Raw genomic sequence first — 6,432 nt, 5'->3', positions numbered from 1 at the left:
TATAGAGAGGGATTTCTTTAGCTATATTCTATATAAGATGACCACTGAGGTTCCTTTTATTTCTGAAATTTTGTTATTGTGCAAAGTTCCTAATTAAGAAGAAATATGCATCATTTTAAAATCTTTCAAAAATATTCATTCATCATTTAATTATTTCTAATCAATTTGTTTATGTATGGATAAATATAGTTTCCACTTGTTTTCGTCCAGGAAGACAGAACTATGGTCAGTGGGGAGAAATTTCAAGGTCGAAAATTTATGTTTGATTAAAAGGGGAAAATAATGCTAAAAAAATATTTCTGATCAATCTGTGACAGAGCAAAGCTGAAATTCTCAGAAGATGTAGATCTGTTTTCAGTGGAGGTTGTCAGGCAGGGTCTAGATGATGTCATGAAAATTCTTTTTTAGATATCAATTGAACAAGATGGTCACCAAGATTCCTTTTGAAACTCTGTTCCTTTAGTACTGTAATGCCTACTATGTTGCACAAATGACACACCATGCAGAACCACTTTCCTGGTGGGGTTCTTCCCACTGAAGCATGTCTAAGTTAGAAAGGCTGTGAATTTGGGTTCCCCTTACAGAATGTGTCTTGGCCAACACCCGGCATAATGAACATTAGAGGGCATTACAACCATAGAATCAGAATCCATATTATCTATGGATGTGAATTAAAAGGGGATTTCAGGTGGTACATCTTCCTATCTCCTAGTCCATGTCCCTTCCATTTTATAAGTGAGTAAAATGAAATACATATTGAACGATGACTTCACCAAGCTCATGAAGCGAGTAACAGATGGTTTTTGAAAGCAGGTCTTCTGATTCCAATTAAAGCACTTTCCCCTGCACTTCACTGCCTCTCTTTCAAGCTTGTCCTTTAGGAGATAGATTGCATTCACTTAGGAAACTCTGTAAGACACTTAGCTGAATTAGCGATTCATGGCTAACTATATTCGTATACTCATACAGATAAAATTCAGGATCTTTGAGTTGTTGAAGAAGCAATGTTAAGATCTGCAATTCCCAAAGTTAAATAACATAATTACATATCACAATAGTAAAGAGAACAAAATAATATTCTTCTTCCTTATCCCTTCATTCAATACAAATTACAAAATAGAAACATATTTAAGTGTGCATTATAGGGAAACACAATAGTAAAACACTAAAAGCTAAAAAAAAAAAAAACAACTAAATTGAATTTGCTAATCCAAAGCTAAATCATGTTCTCTGCTCTGAAATTCCTTAACCTAAACGAAAAAGTTTTAAATGGAGAAATCTAGACATAATGTGTAGGGATCCAGAATGAGTATATCTTTTCAAAGTTTTAAAGTGCTTTTCCAAATTCTGCTGACTTACCATGTGGATCAGCAGTTGAGGGAGATAGTGACTGCAGAAAACTCCATTTTAATGCCTACAAATTTATCACAGAAACATTCATGAGAAAAGATTGTTTCCTTCAATTAGCCAGCCCCAGATCTTGGTCTACCAGTCATCCCATCTCTTGTGTATGACCTCTTTTTATGTCATTCATTTAATATTCACAAGTCATTCACATAGTTTTAAAATGTAGCAAATCCTACTGCCTCAGATGATACATATGATAAACCTGTCTTTTAAGGTCCAGGTGGTATTTTCTACATACTTGGAGCTCCTGATGGATAAGGAAGCTATAGAGATGAAAAGAGGAGAAACTGTGTCGATTGATATTTCTTCCTCCTCTGCATGGTCTTATGGATGCTATTCCAAAAAAATGCCACAGAATTTTTATTATACTTTGTTTATTTTCTTCCTTCCTTTACTCTTTCTTCATTCTCTGCCTTGTGTCACTTATCTTCCCCTTCCATTCTTCTATAGTATTTTTTTCCTGTTTCTCTCTAATGCACTTATGTAATAGTGAATATTTCAGTTCTCTTGTGTTCATTTCTCCCTTTCAGACTGTAATTTTCATAAGGTAAGAGCTCATGTAATTTTGTGTTCTATGATTTTTTGTATTTGTCGCTTCTCTAACTGGTACCAAGCATGGCGTTGTACTGTAGCAGGTGAACTTAACTGGGAATCAGGACAATGAGGTTCAAAAGTTGCACATGGCACTTATAGTCAGTACCCTCCAATGCTCTAAGAGAAAGAGCTGTCCAAAGCTGAAATGGGAGGCCTCCTTGAGCAGGTTGTTCCATGACATTGAAGGTCTTCATATAAAGTCTCCATGACGATGTGTCAGCTATATTGCACAGAAAATTCATAACCCTTTACAGGTTGAAATTCAAGGCGACTGAAAACCCTTGCAATGCCGAGAAATGATTCAGTTCAATAAATGTTTAATGAGTATCTTCTGTGCTGTAGCTACTACACTTGCTATTAGGGATATTAAAACAAACATACTTCTTATTCTAAGAAGTCGATATTCTTGTGTTTTGTGATTCGATTAGCTACCAATTTTTTTTTCAAAAAACATACTCATTTCCTAGTGGTGTTTTTTTTTATGTATTCAACTTGTATGAGGTAAAGGGGCAAATGCACTAGCACTAGATAGGAGGCTATTATTCCGTGTTCAGCTTGAACCCCCCCCCCCTTTTTGGGGTTGTTCTTGCCCACCTCATTTTTATAGGTGAAGAAAATGGTGCAAACAGGGTGAAGTCACTTGCTCGGGGTCACACATTGAGTAAGTATCTGAGGGTGGATTTGAACTCATGAAGTGTGTCTTTCTGATTCCAAGTCGATTCTTTATCTACTATGCCACCTAGCTGCCCTAGAATCAGAGAACCTGGTTTCAAATACTATCTCTGACACTAAACTACCTGTGCAAATTTGGAGATGTAATTTAGTATATCTGCACCTCAACTTCCACATATCTAAAATTACACACACATACACACACAAACACACACATACACAATATCCATCTTATATCCCTTCCAGGTCAAAATAGATGACCCAATGATTTTTGGGTAATTTGCTTAACATTTCTGGGCCTCAATGTCCTCATGTATAAGTAGGAAGTTGTACTAGATGCCATCTAGGATCAAATTCCAGTCTATGTCTTTAATTCCATGTCATTTATTGAAGGGAAGTAAAGAATCCTGACTTGTATGGTTTTTTTTTTGTTTGTTTTTTTACAAGGTAGGGAAACTATCTCCATATATCTTGTAAACATTTTTATTTATTTTTATCATCTTTTATGATGATATAACTTCATTTTTTTAAACTGAAATCTCTGCATAACATTTCAATTCAACAGTTTTTTGTAGCATTCTACCCATTTTTCAAGGGCCCCCATCCTATAATTTCTTTCTATTTACTTTTCATATGAAAGGCAACAAATTCATTCATTCATTTATTTATGTATTCATATATTGATTCATTTATTCATGTGGTTGTGTATATAAATATATTTGTGTTATATTTGTTCCTTGTGTGTATTGTGTACACTGCTACCTCAGCAGAATATATGTATATATATATATATATATCGATATTGATATCAATATACATATAAATATAAATATTTTAGGGCAGGGACTATTTCATTTCTGTTACTGTTTTCTTAGAACTCAGAACACTGCTTAGCACATAGTAGATGATTAATAAATGCTTGCTGATTAAGCAGGTGAATAAAAAACCGAATGGTCTATGTGGGAGAAGGTAATTTTCTTTCTTGTTGGATTTCATTTACTAACACCTTCCCAGTACCTTTAGCATGATATTTAAAGCCTTCCCAATTGGACTTCATCCTACCTTCTCAGAAGTTTCATTTTACACACTTTTGAATCCAAGTCCCAAACTCTGGATGCATTGATGTTTAGAACATAGAAAACTATAATCAAAGCCAGGAAAACCTGGCTTCCTGTCCAGCCTCTCCCACATAATTGCTTGGTTTCTCCAGGTATGTCAAGTCCCTTATATGCAAGTCTCTGAAACTTTAAGTTACATATCATCACACCTTCATTAGTACATTTAGCTCCCTCCAATTGGAGCCCCTTATATCAATGGAATGAAATATTCAGTACATAATCCAGTCCTTTATATCCAGTTCTTTGTACCACTTGGGAGTATGTTAGAATGTATTATTAACAGTTGCAATGATGATTTTAGGGAAAAATCTTTTATATGATTGTACCTTCTCAATTTGTCTTCTCAAGTTTAATTGCTATTGATGCTACAGAATGGCTCTAATGGCTTTGTCTGTTTCTGGAGAAGGAAATGGCAAGTAACTCTAATTTTTTTTTGTTGTCGTTTTGTTTTTGATGAGCTCCAGCTTCTTAGACATTCCATTTCTCCATTTAATACCCCATTTGGAGGTGGGGCAAAGGAAGTGAATGGCAATATTCAGTCTATTCCTGACTGGCTCTTTGTAAACTTTTTTGTGATGTCATTGAAAAACACAAATTTTGTCAAAATACCTCTATCACAGATGACAGAATATAATAAAGTGGTGCTGATACAGGTACCAGCCTCCTCATACATGAGTTTGTGGGTTGGATTAGAGACCTGCACATGCTCACAATACCTGAATCTCTAAGGAAAATGGTAGGCAACATCAAGAGGTAAAATTTTTAGCCAGAGCACTGCAATCCTTGGTGAAAAGCTTAACCCCAAATACTCTGTTGGATGGCTCTGAATTACCCAGCATGCCTAGATGTACTGGACTGGATGCTTCACTAAGAATCTTCTAGATCTCACCATGCACTACTCACAGTTACTGTTCTCTACCCATATTGACCCTAAATTCTACTTTTGTTTGTACACAGAGCAACTTCCATCACTGTGGCTCAGTAGGATAGTCACTGGGTAACTAGTATCACCTTTTAAAACTAGGAGGGACATTCCAAAAATATCTCCAGCATTCCCACTTCTAGCCCAAAGAAGAAGAGCTCTTCTATGCTGAAAAGCATGGAAATGTGTAGTGAGGTGTGTCTGTACAGAAGCTCCAGGATCCCCAGACAGGTTTGGCAGGATGAAAAAGATGGAGATTTTCTCAATTCCAAAGATCCCATTGGTCTCTACCTCATAGATAACCTGGGAAACCATGTTATGACAGGTGTTTCCATCTATTGGAGTTGAAATGACTTCAGAAGTAATTTTTATAGACTTGTGCAAATTATGAAGTTTTAGCACACCTTTTGGAGCCTTCAAGATCATGAAGCTGACCCGAAGTGAAAGATCTGTAGTGCAGTTACTTGTTGGATTGCTAAGAAACTAGGAACAGGGAGGTGGTACTTCCACTGTCCAGGAAACCTTTGAATGCAAAGAATCAAGAGAATAAAGGAGAAAACCATTGCAGCATTATTCTCAGTGCAAAGTGCTCTAGGTCCTATTTTTGTTGGCTGTTTGAATAATCTCGGTAATGATAACTTGAGAAATAGATCAGAACAGAATACACCCATTCAGTGTTTTATAGGCAGTCAGTTCAGTTGGAGTCAGAAATAAATAAATTCAAGCCACTTATGGAACATGCAGAGATCTGTGGCATGTGACAATAGAAATCATGCTGACAAAGGAAAACTAATATCAGAGACCTTAGAATGGCTGGTCATTACCTCCTGATGCCCCAGAACTGTCCTTTCCATTAGACTGTCATTGTGGTTGGGTCATTTCCTTTTTAATGAGTCCTTTTATTTAATCATTTTAGAGAAGGAGATGAAGATAAATGCACTGATGTATTTTATAGGTGAGTGGAACTGACCCTCTTCTTTTTGTTCATAAACAAGAAAACAGATCTGTTCAGACACAAGTCTAGATGCTGCAAACACAGATTCTATGCAATAATAGGCTTGTGCAAAGAATGCTTATGGATTGGGAAAAAGTTGCTGTTAAGGGAGAGAGGATACCTACATGAAAATCTTAGTCAGGTAGCAGGGACACATGGAACTGATAGCTCATGTGTTGGTAGAAACTTCCATAAGCAGCTCTACTTTTTCTTCTCTACCTCTTTACACTTATTCTTCCAGTTCATATCTAATATATGATCATTACAGAAAGATCAGATGATCGGTATTAGAGTTAGAAAGGGCTGTAGAGATAATCTAGTCCAAATCTTTAATTTCATGAATTAGGACATGAAGCCCAGAATAGTAAAGTAAATAAATTTCCCAAGATCATAGAGAATAATGAAACAAGGCCAAGAAGCAGATTAGAATGAACTACAGTCCTGCTCATGAACTGCCTCCCCCCCGCCAAAAAATACTCTACAAGGGTGCAAAAATGCACCAAACTAGGGTGGCTAGGTGGTGCAGTGAATAGAGCACCAGCCCTAGAGTCAGGAGGACCTGAGTTCAAACCTCATCTCAGGCACTTAACAAAAAAAGTAGCCGTGTGTTCTTGGGCAAGTCACTTAACCCCAACTGCCCTCCAAAAAGTAAAAAAGAAAAGAAAAGAAAAGGAAGAAAAGAAAAGAAAAGAAAAGAAAAGAAAAGAAAAGAAAAGAAAAGAAAA

The 6,432-nt window shown here is 36.3% G+C and overlaps 1 pseudogene; it reads right to left on the bottom strand.

Moving 5' to 3' along the window:
- Positions 1–4,140: 4,140 nt before the first annotated feature.
- On the bottom strand, positions 4,141–5,384 carry LOC138145869 (tectonic-3-like; annotated as a pseudogene).
- Between the last annotated feature and the right edge of the window lie 1,048 nt (positions 5,385–6,432).

The sequence above is a fragment of the Petaurus breviceps genome, unplaced genomic scaffold (genome assembly GCF_028583685.1).
Source record: "Petaurus breviceps papuanus isolate PSGF00001 unplaced genomic scaffold, PetGlider_PUasm1.0 139, whole genome shotgun sequence".
NCBI lineage: Eukaryota > Metazoa > Chordata > Mammalia > Diprotodontia > Petauridae > Petaurus > Petaurus breviceps.
The sequence above is the reverse complement of the archived record's forward strand: the minus strand, read 5'-3'. Positions and strand labels throughout refer to the sequence as shown.